Source organism: Xenopus laevis, chromosome 4S (genome assembly GCF_017654675.1).
Source record: "Xenopus laevis strain J_2021 chromosome 4S, Xenopus_laevis_v10.1, whole genome shotgun sequence".
Classification (NCBI taxonomy): Eukaryota; Metazoa; Chordata; class Amphibia; order Anura; family Pipidae; genus Xenopus; species Xenopus laevis.
Genome location: NC_054378.1, coordinates 103,836,123 through 103,854,154, shown reverse-complemented (window position 1 = coordinate 103,854,154; position 18,032 = coordinate 103,836,123). Strand labels below are relative to the sequence as shown.

General features: G+C 37.0%; 1 protein-coding gene across 9 annotated transcripts in view; it reads right to left on the bottom strand.

Moving 5' to 3' along the window:
* atp2b4.S (ATPase, Ca++ transporting, plasma membrane 4 S homeolog) overlaps window positions 1-18,032 on the bottom strand; it is a 199,373-nt gene that overhangs the window by 162,019 nt on the left and 19,322 nt on the right. The gene's annotated exons all lie outside the window — the stretch shown is intronic.

Sequence of the window (18,032 nt, the reverse complement as noted above, 5' to 3'; positions counted from 1 at the left end):
GTATAGAAACTATAGGGAAGAATTTAGCACCCTGTCTAAGCAGAATAAAAATTCTCTGAAAGTTGGTGTCAGTTGTCCTGCTTCTGTGTTATAGAGATGATAAACTTGTTAATAAAGACTTTCTTTACACAGAAAGAAGATGTATCCAGGATCTATTATTTTACAGAGAATGCTTGGGACCTGTGATTTTCTGTATAAGGGTCTGTCATTTGGATTTCCATACATTAAGGGGCAGATTTACATAGGGTCGAATATCGAGGGTTAATTTTTTTAAAAAGACAGTAATTCGATTATCGAATGGTCGAATAGTCAACGATTTTTAGTTCGAATTGTTCGATTCAAAGTTGTAGTCAAAGGTCGAAGTAGCAAAGTATTTTTTATTCTATTCCTTCACTCGAGCTAAGTAAATGGGCCCCCACGACTGCTAAAAAATGTTTAAACATTACATAAACCCAGAAACATGTTTTTTGTCATCAATATCGATTTATGCAGCTTACGTATCTTCAAGAACAAGGTACAGGTATGGGACCTGTTATCCAGAAAGCTCGGGACCTGGAGCTTTCCGGATAACATATTTTTATGTAATTTGGCTCTTCATACCTTAAATATATGATAAAAACTGTAAATAAACCCAAAAGGCTGGTCCTGCTTTCCATAAGTCTCTGGATAATGTGTGGCTGGGTTAGGGATATCATAACTGTACATAGATAAAGAGACAATGCAAGAGAGAGAGAGAGAGAGAGAGAGAGAGAGAGAGAGAGAGAGAGAGAGATGATGATGATGATGATGAAGATAGATAGATAGATAGATAGATAGATAGATAGATAAAGAGATGATAGATAGATAGATAGATAGATAGATAGATAGATAGATAGATAGATAGATAGATAGATAGAAAACTGAAATGATGCAGCACAGCAGTCCTTTGTTGCCCTGGGTGTCTGTACTAGATTAATCTAATTATTGCTGAAATTATTAGTGTTGGTGCAATGCAGCAGAAAGTTTAGATAAGTTCACACATTTCTCTGCAAAAAAGCATAGAGAATTCATTTGTGCTTTAAGATGGGGCGCCTCGGGCATACATACATTAAGGGGCAGATTTACATAGGGTCGAATATCGAGGGTTAATTTTTTTAAAAAGACAGTAATTCGATTATCGAATGGTCGAATAGTCAACGATTTTTAGTTCGAATTGTTCGATTCAAAGTTGTAGTCAAAGGTCGAAGTAGCCAATTCGATGGTCGAAGTAGCCAAAAAAATCATTTCGAAATTCGAAGTATTTTTTATTCTATTCCTTCACTCGAGCTAAGTAAATGGGCCCCCACGACTGCTAAAAAATGTTTAAACATTACATGATCTATTATTTTACAGAGAATGCTTGGGACCTGTGATTTTCTGTATAAGGGTCTGTCATTTGGATTTCCATACATTAAGGGGCAGATTTACATAGGGTCGAATATCGAGGGTTAATTTTTTTAAAAAGACAGTAATTCGATTATCGAATGGTCGAATAGTCAACGATTTTTAGTTCGAATTGTTCGATTCAAAGTTGTAGTCAAAGGTCGAAGTAGCAAAGTATTTTTTATTCTATTCCTTCACTCGAGCTAAGTAAATGGGCCCCCACGACTGCTAAAAAATGTTTAAACATTACATAAACCCAGAAACATGTTTTTTGTCATCAATATCGATTTATGCAGCTTACGTATCTTCAAGAACAAGGTACAGGTATGGTACCTGTTATCCAGAAAGCTCGGGACCTGGAGCTTTCCGGATAACATATCTTTATGTAATTTGGCTCTTCATACCTTAAATATATGATAAAAACTGTAAATAAACCCAAAAGGCTGGTCCTGCTTTCCATAAGTCTCTGGATAATGTGTGGCTGGGTTAGGGATATCATAACTGTACATAGATAAAGAGACAATGCAAGAGAGAGAGAGAGAGAGAGAGAGAGAGAGAGAGAGAGAGAGAGAGAGATGATGATGATGATGATGAAGATAGATAGATAGATAGATAGATAGATAGATAGATAGATAAAGAGATGATAGATAGATAGATAGATAGATAGATAGATAGATAGATAGATAGATAGAAAACTGAAATGATGCAGCACAGCAGTCCTTTGTTGCCCTGGGTGTCTGTACTAGATTAATCTAATTATTGCTGAAATTATTAGTGTTGGTGCAATGCAGCAGAAAGTTTAGATAAGTTCACACATTTCTCTGCAAAAAAGCATAGAGAATTCATTTGTGCTTTAAGATGGGGCGCCTCGGGCATACATACATTAAGGGGCAGATTTACATAGGGTCGAATATCGAGGGTTAATTTTTTTAAAAAGACAGTAATTCGATTATCGAATGGTCGAATAGTCAACGATTTTTAGTTCGAATTGTTCGATTCAAAGTTGTAGTCAAAGGTCGAAGTAGCCAATTCGATGGTCGAAGTAGCCAAAAAAATCATTTCGAAATTCGAAGTATTTTTTATTCTATTCCTTCACTCGAGCTAAGTAAATGGGCCCCCACGACTGCTAAAAAATGTTTAAACATTACATGATCTATTATTTTACAGAGAATGCTTGGGACCTGTGATTTTCTGTATAAGGGTCTGTCATTTGGATTTCCATACATTAAGGGGCAGATTTACATAGGGTCGAATATCGAGGGTTAATTTTTTTAAAAAGACAGTAATTCGATTATCGAATGGTCGAATAGTCAACGATTTTTAGTTCGAATTGTTCGATTCAAAGTTGTAGTCAAAGGTCGAAGTAGCAAAGTATTTTTTATTCTATTCCTTCACTCGAGCTAAGTAAATGGGCCCCACGACTGCTAAAAATGTTTAAACATTACATAAACCCAGAAACATGTTTTTTGTCATCAATATCGATTTATGCAGCTTACGTATCTTCAAGAACAAGGTACAGGTATGGTACCTGTTATCCAGAAAGCTCGGGACCTGGAGCTTTCCGGATAACATATCTTTATGTAATTTGGCTCTTCATACCTTAAATATATGATAAAAACTGTAAATAAACCCAAAAGGCTGGTCCTGCTTTCCATAAGTCTCTGGATAATGTGTGGCTGGGTTAGGGATATCATAACTGTACATAGATAAAGAGACAATGCAAGAGAGAGAGAGAGAGAGAGAGAGAGAGAGAGAGAGAGAGAGAGAGAGAGAGAGAGAGAGAGAGAGATGATGATGATGATGAAGATAGATAGATAGATAGATAAATAGATAGATAGATAGATAGATAGATAGATAGATAGATAGATAGATAGATAGATAGATAGATAGATAGATAGATAAAGAGATGATAGATAGATAGATAGATAGATAGATAGATAGATAGATAGATCGATCGATAGATAGATAAAGAGATGATAGATAGATAAATTATTAGTGTTGGTGCAATGCAGCAGAAAGTTTAGATAAATTCACACATTTCTCTGCAAAAAAGCATAGAGAATTCATTTATGCTTTAAGATGGGGCGCCTCGGGCCCTAATTACACTATTCATTTGGGGAACATAACTAGTTACTAGTTATCTCAGAATAATATATATATATATATATATACTGTACATACAGGTGTGGGATCCGTTATCCGGAAACCTGTTATCCAGAAAGCTCAGAATTACGAAAAGGCCATCTCCCATAGACTCCACTATAATCAAATAATCCAATTTTTTTTAATTATTACTTTTTCTCTGTAATAATAAAACAGTACCTTGTACTTGGTCATACTAAGATATAATTAATCCTCATTGGCAGCAAAATCAACCTATTGGGTTTATTTCATGTTTACATGTTTTTTGAAAAGTATATTTAAGGTATAGTGATCCACAGAGATTACAGAACGATCTGTTATCCAGAAGACCCTGGCTCCCAAGCATTCTGGATAACAGGTCCCATACCTGTATATATATAAAAAGAGCCATATGTCATCAGTTATAATTAGTGCTCAGTGATGCACTGTGTCACATGAATTACTAAAACTTGTGGATTACATACAATTCTGCAACACTGTTGTAAAATATGAGGATATAAATACTGTATATAATACACAAAAGCCATTAATATCTTGTAAATGATATCCTTATAAACGGTGAGTTCTGATGTCATCAGTTATAAACGGTGAGTTCTGATGTCATTTCTATCACATCACTCACTGAAACGTGTGTATTATAATAAATAAAGTACCCCCAGTTGCAAAATATGAGGATATAAGAAGTTACCTCGGAGTTCCATGACCTGTATAAAAACACTCGGCCTCCTGCATCGTGTTTTTATATGGTCAAGAAACTCCTCGGTAACTTATAATATCCTTATATTTTACTAAAGGGGGTACTTTATTCACTATATAAAATCCCCAACTTTTGTTTTTGCACGTTTATATGGTGATAGAACTGTTAGGTGACTTCTAATATCCTTATATTTTACAGTAGGGGTACATTATTCTCTATATAATATATTAGTACATTATTATTAGGGATGCACCGAATCCACTATTTTGGATTCGGCCGAACCCCCAAATCCTTCATGAAAGATTCCGGCGAATACGGAACTAAATCCTAATTTGCATATGCAAATTAGGGGTGGGAAGGGGAAAACATTTTTGACTTCCTTGTTTTGTGACAAAAAGTCACACAATCTCCCTCCCCGCCCCTAATTTGGATATGCAAATTAGGAGTCGGATTCAGTTCGGCCAGGCAGAAGGATTCGAGAGAATCTGAATCCTGCTGAAAAAGGCCAAATCCTGGCCGAATCCCGAACTGAATCCTGGATTCGGTGCATCCCTAATAATTATATATGGAACAGTAGCCTTGTGCTGTTATATGTACATGTTCTTCACTTACCGTACATACTTTACAGCAATGTTACAAGCATAGGTTTGGATTCCCCATCCCAAGGTGAAGAGGTAAGCTAAACTTCACGTGCTCTGGAAAAGCTTGTCACTAACATTTTTGCACTTACCCCTATATGTAATAAAAGGCACCACGTTTTCCCAGGTGCAGTAAACCACAACAACCAATAAGACGGCTGCTTTTAAACAGATGATTACCTTCTGATTTGTTGCTGTGGGTTACTGCCTACCTGGGCAAACCTAGTGTGTAATATTATAGAACCTCATGATTTATTAATAAAGCAATCAGCAGATACCTATAAACGTGGCATGAATGAAATCTCAATTTCACATCCCCTGATTTAAGGTTTTCCCCTGAAAAAAACGTAAAACTGGAGTTCTACTCTATATTATATCATTGTGCTGTTTCCCATGCAAGGGAACCAATCTTATCTGCATATCATCCACAATTATTTGCGTACCACCATCTATGTATATCATGTTCTGGTTCCTATATTCTAAATTTCACAGCTAACAGATAGATTGAAACAGTGTGTGTGTATGTGTATATATATATATATATATATATATATATATATATATATATATATATATATATATATATATATATATATACTGTATATTACAAGTCTGCAGTGTCTGTGTCTCCTGCAATAATTCTCAATGTTCCCAAATCCACTGCAATATACAGGATTGCAAAGCAATAGGACTATCCTGCCAAATTTAATACACTATGCTGTCATTTTATCTATCCTGTACAATGCACAGCCCTACTGCATTGGCTCCTTTTACAGTAAATGCCATACATCAATTTTGGAACTAATTTGGTTAAATATCAAGATCATTTCCTTGTCTCATTAAACATCAACAGTCTAGACCTACTTACTGCTACATGAAAAACTCAGTTGGCAATTCTGAGCTATTGTCCCCTCTAAGATACTGTTCATTTAAGAAGTTTGGGTCACTTTAACAGATGATTCAGGGTTCACATAAATATTTGCTCACCTTCTAATGAAGGAGTTGAAAATGGGAATTGGATATTCATGGAGTTGGTTACACTCATCTGACGGTGTCTGAATTAAGATGCACAGAGTTTTCCTTTAAAGGAGAAGGAAAGCTACCAAAACAGTTTATTGCCAATAGATTAGCCACAATAGTGCAAGCTATAACACTATATTTATTGTGCAGAATGCTTTACCATACCTGAGTAAATAGCTCTAGAAGTGTTCTCTGTTTGTTTAGGATACAGCCGCCATATTAGCTTGCTGTGAAATCACTTCTTGCCTGAGTCTCTCCCTGCTCACTCATAGTTCTGTGCTCAGATTACAGCAGAGAGGGGAGGAAGGAGGGGAAAAAAGGAGGAGGAGAGAGGAGGATACTGAGCATGCTCAAGCCCTAGCCCTGGAGGTTTATGCTAAAAACAGGAAGTCTGGTACAGAAGCCCATGTGTACACAATAGAATGAAAGAAATGTGATGTTTCTTTTGACAAAGGACTCAGAGCCTCATTACTTTGAGGGTTTACCGGTGTATTTATTTAGACCTTTCTGATTCAGCTTACTTAGTTTTAGCCTTTCCTTCTCCTTTCAGACATTTGTCCCTACTTTTAATACTTGGTTATACTAACAAACCTCTTAGTCCTCTAAGCACTGGAATTTAATCTTCCTGAATATAATCCCTTTAAAAGAGAACTAAGCAGATCAAGGAATGAGTCACAAGAAAACAAGTGTGTATTGTTTTAGATGCTTGCATAAACGCACATTGCAAAATCAGGATGGCCAAATATTCAACATGGCAGTCCTGGCATTCCAATCTGTAATATAGTTACACAGGAATAATTCCAAAGTGCACTTGAGTATAGTACCCATAAGCAACCAATCAGAGGCTTGTACTGCACTACACCAGTAAAAGCTAGCTGCTCGTTCGTTACTAGGGTTTATAGAACTGGAACAAATTAGCCCAAGCTAGTACTTAAAAACTTCCTCAATTACTACTGGTGGGGGGGGGGTGCAATGTGCTCAATGCAAAAACAGCCACAAAAACCCATGTGCTAGCACTTAGCATCTTGTTCCCCTATAATCAGGGCTGGATTTCAATCAGCGGTGCCCTGAGGCTGCTCGGTCCTAGCTCCTGCCCGTCCACCTTCACTCGCACGCTCCTGCCCCCTGTGAGTGCACGTATGAATGCGTCGAAACGTCCCCAGTGCACCTTAGCATGTGGTTGGGTGGGATTTCTCTCTTAGAATTTTGCTGTCCCAGGCCTGGCTGTAATTTGGTCCTACAGGCCTTGGATGCAACACTTTGCACAGTTACATACAGCAAGATAATCAGAAGTGGACTAGTCTGCAAGACTAAAACTCCCTGGTCCAGGGCCCTCAAACTCACCCAACCATTTGGCCTTTTAGGCCTATACCATGGCCATTCTACATTTCTCAAAGGGGAAATGGATGGAGGCATGAATTAGCATAAGTAATGAGGGTGAAGAGAACAAAATAGACCTTACACAATATTTTGAGAAGGTCCCATAGCAAGATATGAAACATTTTAACAAAAATCCTAGTTTTCAATTGGATTTAAGTCGGGTGATTGACTGGGCAATTCCAGCAGCTTTCTTCGTTCTCTGAAAGTAATTGAGAGTTTCCTTGGCTGTGTGTTTGGGATCATTGTCTTGACGAAATGTCCCCCCTCGTTTCATATTCAGCATCCTGGTAGATGGCAGCATTTCTCCATTTATTCTTCTTTCAAGTATATGAAGTCTGCCAGTAGCATATGCTGAAAAACAGTCCTACACCATGATGTTCCCACCTCCAAACTTCACTGTTGGTTTTGGGTTTTTGGGGTGATGTGCAGTATAATTTTTCCTCCAAACATGGTGTGTGCAATGACATTCAAAGAGTTCAGTTTTGGTCTCATCTGACCAGATTATATTCTACTAGAATTTCATTGGCTTGTCCAAATGTTGTGCAGCAAATTTAAATGAGCTTCAACATGCTTTTTTTTCAGCAGTGAAGTCTTGCACTGTGAGCATCCAAGAGGCCATGTCGGTTGAGTGCATTACGTAATGTTTTCTTTGAAACAACTGTACCTGCTAATTCAATGTCTTTCTGAAGTTCTCTGAAAGTGATCCTTGGCTCTTGGACAACTCTTCTGATTATTCTTTTGACTCCTCTGTCAGAAAACTTGTGAGGAACACCTGGTCATGGCCAGTTTAGGGTGAAATAATGTTCTTTCCACTTCTGCATTAGGGCCCTAAAGCTGCTCACTTGAACATTCAGAATCTTATGAATACGTCTGTAACCAACGCCTTCAGTATGTTTTGCAAGAATAAGGTTGTGAAGGTCTTGAGAGAGCACTTTGCTTTTACCCATCTTTACTTCTTGTGTGATACCTTGGTAATGAGAAACCTTTTTATAGGCCATCAGTTAGGACAAAACCTGCTGATATTAATTTGTACTGATAGGGGACAGGATTGCTTTTTAAATATTGACAGATTTCAGTAGGTTTTTTGGCTTTTCATGCCTTTTTGCACCTCCTTTGTTCATTGTTCAATACTTATTTCCTGTGTCATTACACATAACTTCATTTATGGATTTACAGTATTTGTTTTGAGTTCTTTGTATTTGTGGATTATTTGGGTTGTTACCGATATTTGGTGTAAATTTCATGTCAATAGCCCCATTAGAAATATATTTACTAGGGATGCACCGAATCCAGGATTCAGTTCGGGATTTGGCCAGGATTTGGCCTGGCAGAAGGATTCGGCCGAATCCGAATCCTGCTGAAAAAGGCTGATTCCTGGCTGAGTCCCGAACCGAATCCTGGATTCAGTGCAACCAGATCCAAATCCTAATTTGCATATGCAAATTAGGGGCAGGGAGGGAAATCGTGTGACTTTTTATCACAAAAGAAGGAAGTAAAAAATGTTTCCCCTTCCCACCCCTAATTTGCATATGCAAATTAGGATTTGGTTCGGTATTCGGTTGAATCTTTCCCGAAGGATTCGAGGTTCAACCGAATCCAAAATAGTGGATTCAGTGCATCCCTAATATTTACTGAGAAAAACGTTGACATGTTCAATACTTATTTTCACTACTGTATCGTAGCTTGGATCAAGTACAAGGTACTGTATTATTATTATTACAGAGAAAAGGGAAATCAATTTTAAAATTTGAAATAGTTGTCTAAAACTGAGTCTATGGGAGGTGACCTTCCCATAACACTGATAACTGGTTTCCGGATAATGAATCCCATACCTGTATATATGTTTTAAGGACACCAGATAAAAAGGTTCCTTGTTGGACTTTGGGGTGGTTAACACCAATATTCAATAAAATTATCAAAATCAATTCTAAAAATCTTTGGTCAACCACCCTGCACAAGAAAAAAAGTTTGACGTCCCCCCCAGCCCATACTCATAAACGCCACAGGGGCTCATTTATCAACAATGGGCAAATTTAACCGTGGGCAATAAACCATAGCAACCAATCAGTGCTTCGCTTTTTTCATGCAGCTGCAGGTAGAACAATGAATACAGCAACTTGATTGGTTACCATGGGCAACTGCCCATAGGCAATTTTGCCCAGTGTTGATAAATTACCCCCACAGTGTTTCCTTTTAGTGGAACAATCCCATGCAGCAAATACTGCAGTATACTAAGAAATTTAATTGGCATGGCTTATTTCTCACTCTGAACTCTTTTTTATCATTCTTTTTAATCAACAATATATTTTGGAATAGTTCAAGTCTTCCTTCAAATAAATCCCAGATTCCTGTTTTAAAAATAAAAATTACAGGAACAATTCCACTGACATTCTAAATTTATATATAATATAAAGGTCCTGCTAATTCTGGACTGAATTTGTAAACATGGGTTGAGCCTTAACCCATTCATGTGCAAATATTTACTGAGGATCAATATTTCAATACTCACTGGGACCTTTATTAAGATACCACCAGGATAAGAGGAATATATTTGCTCACAAGCGTTCCCAGAAAGCCATTAACCTATCACTACAAGGAAAGAGAAGGATATATAATAATAAAAATAATAGCAAACAACAAAAATGACATCTATATTGAGTCTACTAGCGCCTTTAAGAGCAAAATACATGAAAGTGGCACAGCATGGGTTTCTGCGGGAAAATCATTATGTGGAACTCAGAAATGAAATGTTCAGCACTTTTATGTAACTCTACTAATCAGACCATTGTAAAACATGAAAAAAACATGAAAACCGTTTGATTTGTGTCCCTTTGCTGAGAGGTCTGATGTGAACTCTGCAAGGGCATCACATCTCTGACTGAATTACCTTTTCAGATAGATCTTCGCTAGAAAAAAATGGAGATGACATTTACATTGAGCCGATTTTAATTTTCATGTCTTGAGAAACATTGTGCTGCTCCATATTACTAGGCAATAACCAGAGGTTTTTTTTTTGGGCCAAAATATTTTTTCTCTTACCATGCAGTAATCATTAATCAAAGCAGAGAAACTTCACTCGAGGAGAAATATTAATAATTTAGGCTTTTGAAAAGTGTCTGCAAATACAGCACATACTGCAATGAATTTCTTTGACATCTATTTCCTTCCAAACGACTACACTCTTGAAGAAAATAATCAGAGAATTTAGAGAAACTTACTAATGTATGTTTTAAGAAGAAACATGGTTTGTATTAGTGGTGTATGGGTCGTGGTATAAAAAGGTCTTTATGAACTATCATGGTTTGCAAACATTATAATAATAAGACAGTATTCAATTATATAAAGGCCAACTATATTAGATAACTATGGAACTTATAGTAATTGTTCCCAAATCAACTCTCCCTTATAGAAGTGAACAAAGCATGGATAAAGGTTTTGGGGTTATAATAGATAACAGACTTTGAAACTATAGGAAATATCAGTCACTGTCTGTTAAAGCTAATAAAATTCTTTCCTGCACAAAAAAAAGGTAATTGACAGAAGGTATAAAGGCCTACATTTTGCCTCTACAGGAAGAGTTCTTTTTGACTATTCAGTGCTGTTTTGGGCACCAGTCCACAGGGAGAATATTAATGCGCTGGAAAGAGCACTACGAAACTTGTGGAAGGAATGGAACAATAAAAGTGGAAGGACTGTGGTTACCTTGGGCTGGTACAGAATCCCAAATGTGCCAAAAACTTGAGTCCCAAAACATTATGCGCACCATTTGTACCCTACTTCTTTAGTTAAGCTTTACTTCTCCTTTAAGGGGCATATTTATGAAAGAGGGAAAATGAGTTTGCTATAATTTGGCTATGGGATTTGTAGTGGCATATTTATCAATGGGTGAAAGTTTGCACTCACAATGACATTCCCTGACAGGCTGCAGTGAGCTATATTTCACTCTTCTATAAATATACTCCTAATGATTTGAATTTGGTTACATCCAATAATGAATTATGGTGCTTCCCTAACTTATTGTATCTGCTCTAAAAAAATCTAAAGAGCAGATTTGTCAGTTGACATATCTCATATTTATAACATGTCTTGTAGAGTGTCGGTTTAACATTCATGACTTTAAAGTTATATATTGACATGTTCCTTTGGAAATGCCTCCTGGTCCTACCATCCTAGTGGTACTTAATAATGACACTCCTGCTCATTTGTATTCAGAAAGGGTTTTTTTTTTTAAAGTAAGAGCAGTTAGGCAGGTTATATATAGACTTAAAAGGTTGAACTTGAATTCCAACTTGCCAATCTAATTACACATTTCAATTGCTTTTAAAGGAGACCTAAACCTTAAAATGAATATGGTTACAAATGCCATATTTTATATAATGTACTCATTGCACCAGCCTAAAATTTTAGCATCTCAATAGCAACTATGATCCAGGACTTCAAACTTGTCACAAGGGTCACCATCTTGGAAAGTGTCTGTGACAAAAACAGGCTCAGCGGGCTCTGAGCAGCTGTTGAGAAGCTAAGCTTGTTGCAAATTATCAAGCGGAAAATGAGGTTTCTCTATAATATAAACTGATGCTACAGGGCTGATTATTAAATTCTGACGCTAATTGCATTGGTTTCTGAGCTGTCGTAGTAATTATCTGTATTAAGTACTAATTAGCCTTATAGTGTGACTTTATATTCTGCATATACAGTTTATTGTGAGTGGGTCCATCAGCTCAGTAAGTGAGTGACAGCAGCACAGAGCATGTGCAGTGAATCAGCAGAAAAGAAGATGGGGAGCTACTAAGGCATCTTTGGAGGCACAGATCTTCCCTGATAATGGGCCGTTGTTGCCTTGGGCTGGTACAGAAGCCCAAAACATAATTACACAATTGTACACAATTTCTAGCTACTTTAGTTAGGCTTTAGATCTCCTATAAAGTTACAGTATATGTAAATATTATTGTTAATCTGTTCTCTGCACTGCTGATCTTGACTACAAGTATCATAATAACGCACATGTTCACTGAAAAGGTGCTTCAATGTGGCCAAATCCAGAACAATGCCTCGATTTACCTTATCCAGATCTGGAATCCTGTAAATGGCAAAAGATTCTAGATCTCCATATGGTCTCTAATATACCAATTTATTTTAATATTTTACATTATTAAGTAAATTATCGAATAAATCTCACCCCCAAAATTAGAAAAGGTACAACACAGGGCCAGAGTCAATGCAGTGAGAAAAAGGTTTATCAAGTGAAATCTCATGGACAAGATTCAATTTGAGAACTGAGATGCAATTAATTTCAGAAAAACTTATCTCAAGGTTCATCATGTGAAAACTCTATTAAAGTCTGCGGGGGAAAAACTGGAGCTGAATTTGGAGAAAAGTTTTTTCTTCTTAAATTGAATCTTGTCCATGAGTTTTCAGTTGATAAACCATGAAATAACATTTTCTTACTGAACTATATCTTTCCCAGCAATGTTGGCTTTAGACTCTTTAGACTGAAAGGTGGGCAATGCTTTCCATGAATACCAACTGGGCTGAATTTAGTATGAGAGCTAGTTTTCTACCCATAACACCCCTGTAACTATAACAAGGAATTGTACAAGAAAATAATTCAGCAGCACTCCGATTATGGTGAAAAAATTGTTGCTTTATTCGTGCCTCAAGCTAAGCGACGGTTCGAGCTTTTCCAGCCCTTTATCAAGCTGGAAAAGCTCGAAACGTCGCTTAGCTTGAGGCACGAATAAAGCAACAATTTTTTCACCATAATCGGAGTGCTGCTGAAGTATTTTCTTGTACGTGAACCAGACCTGGGCAGACAGGGTCACAGACAGCCCCCGACGCTGCAAAGAGCGGTGAGAGTGTGTGTGTAGCACTACTTTGTGTTTATAACAAGGAATTGGTTACAACAATGTGTCAATATAAGCTAAGGGGCCAGATTTTGGACTACCGTATATACTCAGAGTATAAGCCGAGTTTTTCAGCACCCAAAATGTGCTGAAAAACTCTACCTCGGCTTATACTCGAGTCACACAACACAAACAGGCACAAAGTGTGATCCACGGGCCAATTGCAGCCCGCAGTATCTCTAAAAAAATTACTGTAACAATAATAGCAGGGTACAGGCCTTGTATTCCCCTGTGATGCTGAATATATGCAGTACGGTAGATAGACTGTGCTACTGGCTGACAGTGATGCGCCACTCTCGCGTCTGAAGCTGAATAGACTAACTGACGTGCCAGCAGTACGTACATTAAGAAACTACAGTATGCGAGCGAGTGGCGCGACATGTGCTATTAGTACAGTCTTGCCTTGACAAAGCTCTATATTGGGAAGCGCGTCTGCGTCACTATGCTTTATTTGAAATCCTTTTAATGGTAATTTATTACTTAACTCTATCACGATCCGATACTTTGAAAACTAGTGGGGTGGTGAAACGCTTTTTATTATTTTCAAGAAAAGAAAAACACAGAAAAACAACATTCGTTATACACAACGTTTTAAAAGAAAGAAAGAAAAAACGTGGTGAAACGCTTTAGCCTGCTGCTCGGTTTACCTTCGTTTTGTACTTCTTCCCTTACTACTTTCTCTAGAGGCCGTGGTTTTGTAGACTCCACCATCTACAATTTTCTTATTCCTCCTATTCTCATTAATCAAGCAGTTGGGTGTGTTTATCCTTTTCAATTGATGGCCACTATTAAATATTTTTAGAATCTTCTTTAGTCTATAATTAACTTATATTTATTAGCACTGCACTTTATATCACCAGTATATTATGACTCAATTTTAATTAATTGTTTCAATTGTCCTCAGTCATAATCTAATTATTAATAATCAATTTATTAAACCAATGAATTATATCTCACCAAAGGAAAGTACTATTTATCTAGGTGTTTTTACATTTTAATTGGTGGGATTTTCTAATTAATTGTCCTAATCAATTTATGGGGATTAATTAATTCATTTGCACTGCACTTTATAATTTAATATTATTTATTAATCAAGTGATTTAACCCACTCATGCCTCAATTTTTGATTATTGAAACTCACCAGTAACTGATGCATTTCTCACTCTAAGCTTATACTCGAGTCAATAAGTTTTCCCAGTTTTCATAGGTAAAATTAGGTACCTCGGCTTATACTCGCGTCGGCTTATACTCGAGTATATACTCCAAAATGGACCATAAAAACCTCTACTACTATTGAATGTGCTGATGAATTAAATTGGATCTTGCCGTGCCAAGTGCAACCAAAAACCATAAAAATCTATGGCTCTGGCATGCAGGTATATTTATACCAGAGCACGTCAATTTGTGATGCCTGCCTGGTTCATCTTTATTTGGCTGTTTTTTTCTTTCCACGCAGCAAGGATAGAATGGCATGTCAGGTAACTTATTCACTATGGTTTCCCTGGTTAACTTTGACTGAGCTTCGCTTAGCAGCTAGGGTGTGATTGCTGGCATAAATGAATGACCCACATATTGTATTCTATAGTGCAAGAGGGAAATATATGACCCCCTATGACCAAAAAATGGTGCAAAAGCATGCTTAGCCTATTTGTATGGGCACTCTGCTCTCCAGTCTTCACACACTCTGCACCATCTTAAATGACTGCCTTTATAAACTTTACATGTATCTTGGCTTATCTGAGTAGCTATGCCATATGTCAGTCATTCTAAGACTGAAACCGAGCTGAGAACCAGAAGGCTTCTCAAACACTTAGGGGGACATTTACTATTGCAAGTCTGTGGTTTAAAGCATGAAAACTGACTCTTGCTGCTTCCTGTAGCGCATTTATAATGGAAATAGCATGGCCTTACAGCCCTGCCTGAACATCCAATCACTCCAGTCTTTATACATTACATTTTTGGCTAACTAACTATATTAGAAACATTTTTTATTTTGCACAGCCTATCTATTTACCCAGTTTTTATTTTTATTTTACACCTTTAAAGTATTATGGTTTGCATATCCATATCCCTATGGTATGGAATCTGTTATCCAGAACGATCTGGACCTGAGGATCTTTCTGTAATGTGGATTATCAATACCTTAAGACTAACGAATTAAAATGCAGTATTAAATAAACCCAATAGGATTGTTTTGTCTTAAATAAAGATGAATTGTAGTTCAAGTACAAGGTTTATTATTACAGAAAAAAAGGAAAGCATTTTTAACAATCTGGGTTATTTGATTATAATGGAGTCAATGGGAGATGGCCTTCCCTCAATTTGGATCTTTCTGGATAAGGGTTTCCGGATACCTTTTCCATACCCTAACAAAGGGATGTGTCCTGTGAAAAAAGGGGTGTGTTACTAGTGGAAAGTTGGGTCAGGCATTATGGTGGTGATGGTGGTGGATTGCGATGTGATGGTATCAGTAGATGAAATTGTCAAAAACTGCCATGATTTCTAGATTAAGCATGCAATAGCTCAAACACATCTCAGGCCAAAGGCCACCAGAAATTCTTGCAAAACAGGGTTCCTTTCATAGCAGAAATATAGAATATATAATTACTATCATTAACAGTAGTGATGGGCGAATTTGCGCCGTTTTGCTTCGGGGAAAAATTCGCGAATTTCGCGAAATGGCGAAAAACTCACGAAACGGCGCCGGCGTCTCGTTTTTGATGCCGGCGCCCGTCTTTGAAGCCGGCGCCCATTTTTTTGGACGCTGGTGCTGTTTTTTCGAAAAAAATACATTTTTGGACGCCGGCGAATTTTTTCCCTGAATTTTCGCGGGCGTTTCGCGAATTTATTCGCTGGCGGCGAATCGCGCAAATTCACCGCGAATTCGCGCCTGGCGAATAAATTCGCCCATCACTAATTAACAGTACAGTTTGAAGTATATTTTGTGGCAGTTCAACATTACCTCCACAAAATAATGGCACATACTGTATGAATACGCCCATCCTCTTATACATGGACATCATGAAATGCAAACAAATGGATCCTTGACCACGTAAAAGATGATCTTGAACTAGAAGTATAAATGACAACACATATCATGAGAAGACTTGTTTATCTTAAATAGTAACAATGGTATTGTTGCTTATCTTAAATTGTTACAAGTGTATCTAAGTGCTGGTGCTGAGAGTTCTGAGCTCTCTGCCAAAAAGTCTCTTATTTTTATTAGGTTTCAGAAACTTTGTATCTTTTTCTGGCATCAGTGCTGGTGATCAAAGAGAAACTCGGGACCAGGGGTGTCAAATATCTGGTTTTTTTTTAAACATAAATTAATCTACTAGTGCAGAGCATGGAGTGGGAGAGGGTGGGCAGCATCACAATTGGTGCTGCTCTGCAAGGAGTTACAACTCCTAAATACCCTCCCAAAACACCCAGCCAATAAGACAGTAAATAACTGTCACAAATCAGACCCATGTGTTAAAAAGCTATTCGAAATATGTGTATCTGTTCCAAATGTTAAACTTGTTCAATGATATTACTATTATTAACAGTGCAATTATATGAAATGCTTTCCAGATAAGGGATCCACTGTCATTTGAATCATCACTGCAAAAAATAATTTAAATATTAAATAAACCCAACAGGATGACTTTGGTACCAGTATGGATTTATGAAGCTTAGTTGGGATCAAGTACAAGGTACTGTTTTTATTATTACAGAGAAAAAGGAAATCAATTTTAAAAATTTGAATTATTTGCTCATAATGGAGTCTATGGGAGATGGCCTTCCCATAATTCTCAGGTTTCTGGGTAAGGGATCCCATAACTGTACTGCTTTAAATTGATGAGCACCACAAGCAATTCCTTTGTGCAGTTATCAAGTTCATTTAAAGACTATAATTCTACTGTATACCTTAAAGTCATCTATCATTTACTTAAATATTGGGGGAATGTAATATGATTGGTGAGTGCAAAAAATTTTGCAAACTTGTTTTTTCATTGTTTGATTTTGATTGTTTGTGTCCTTTTTGACAGATTTGAGACGACTTCCTCGCAAAGTTTGGGAACAAATGGCTTTTGCAAACATGCGCAGTGTATGTAATAAAATTTCACTTTTTTGCTACAAAATTTTTACTGAAACTCCAGAGCAGGTGTTAGTGCTAACTTTTGCTTAGTGATAACGAGCAATGTAATATACGCCATAGAAAAAAATTCATATTGCGAGCAGCTCTAAACATTCACATTTTCACATTTTAATTACATTCCCTCCGTATGTGTCATGTGAATAGAAGTGTCTCTGCTTTACTCATAAAGTAACTTTTATCATATGGTTTTCTGGATGAGGTAAATGATGAATATCTGTCCAATATTCTGCTTCAAACTCTGATCAAATCCATTCGGGTTTTTTACGCCTAGTTATTATTACATTTTCCCAAAAATTCACTTTGCGAGGGAAAAAAATCTGATTTTCACAATTTTTTACGATTTTTTCATCTGATTTTGATGATTTTTTCAGAATTTTCAGCCGAAAACTTCGGGGTATTGCACAAAACCCAGCGCACATCAAAAAATCATTGGGACTTCTCCCATTGACTTATATGCAACAGTAGAAATGACTTACGGATTGGGAGCCACCATATGAAATACTCCCTGACCAAGTAAAATCAAACCTGTACCTGCTCCCAGAACTTGGCAGAATTGGCCTGTACATACACCAGCAGAATTTGTGAATTGGAAATTCTACATTTACCTCATCCAAATAACATTATGGCACCTTGTACTGTATGAGTTTCTCTTATAGGTAAAGTCTGTATATAAAATATCCCATGCACCTGTATGTATAAAAGCAGGAACA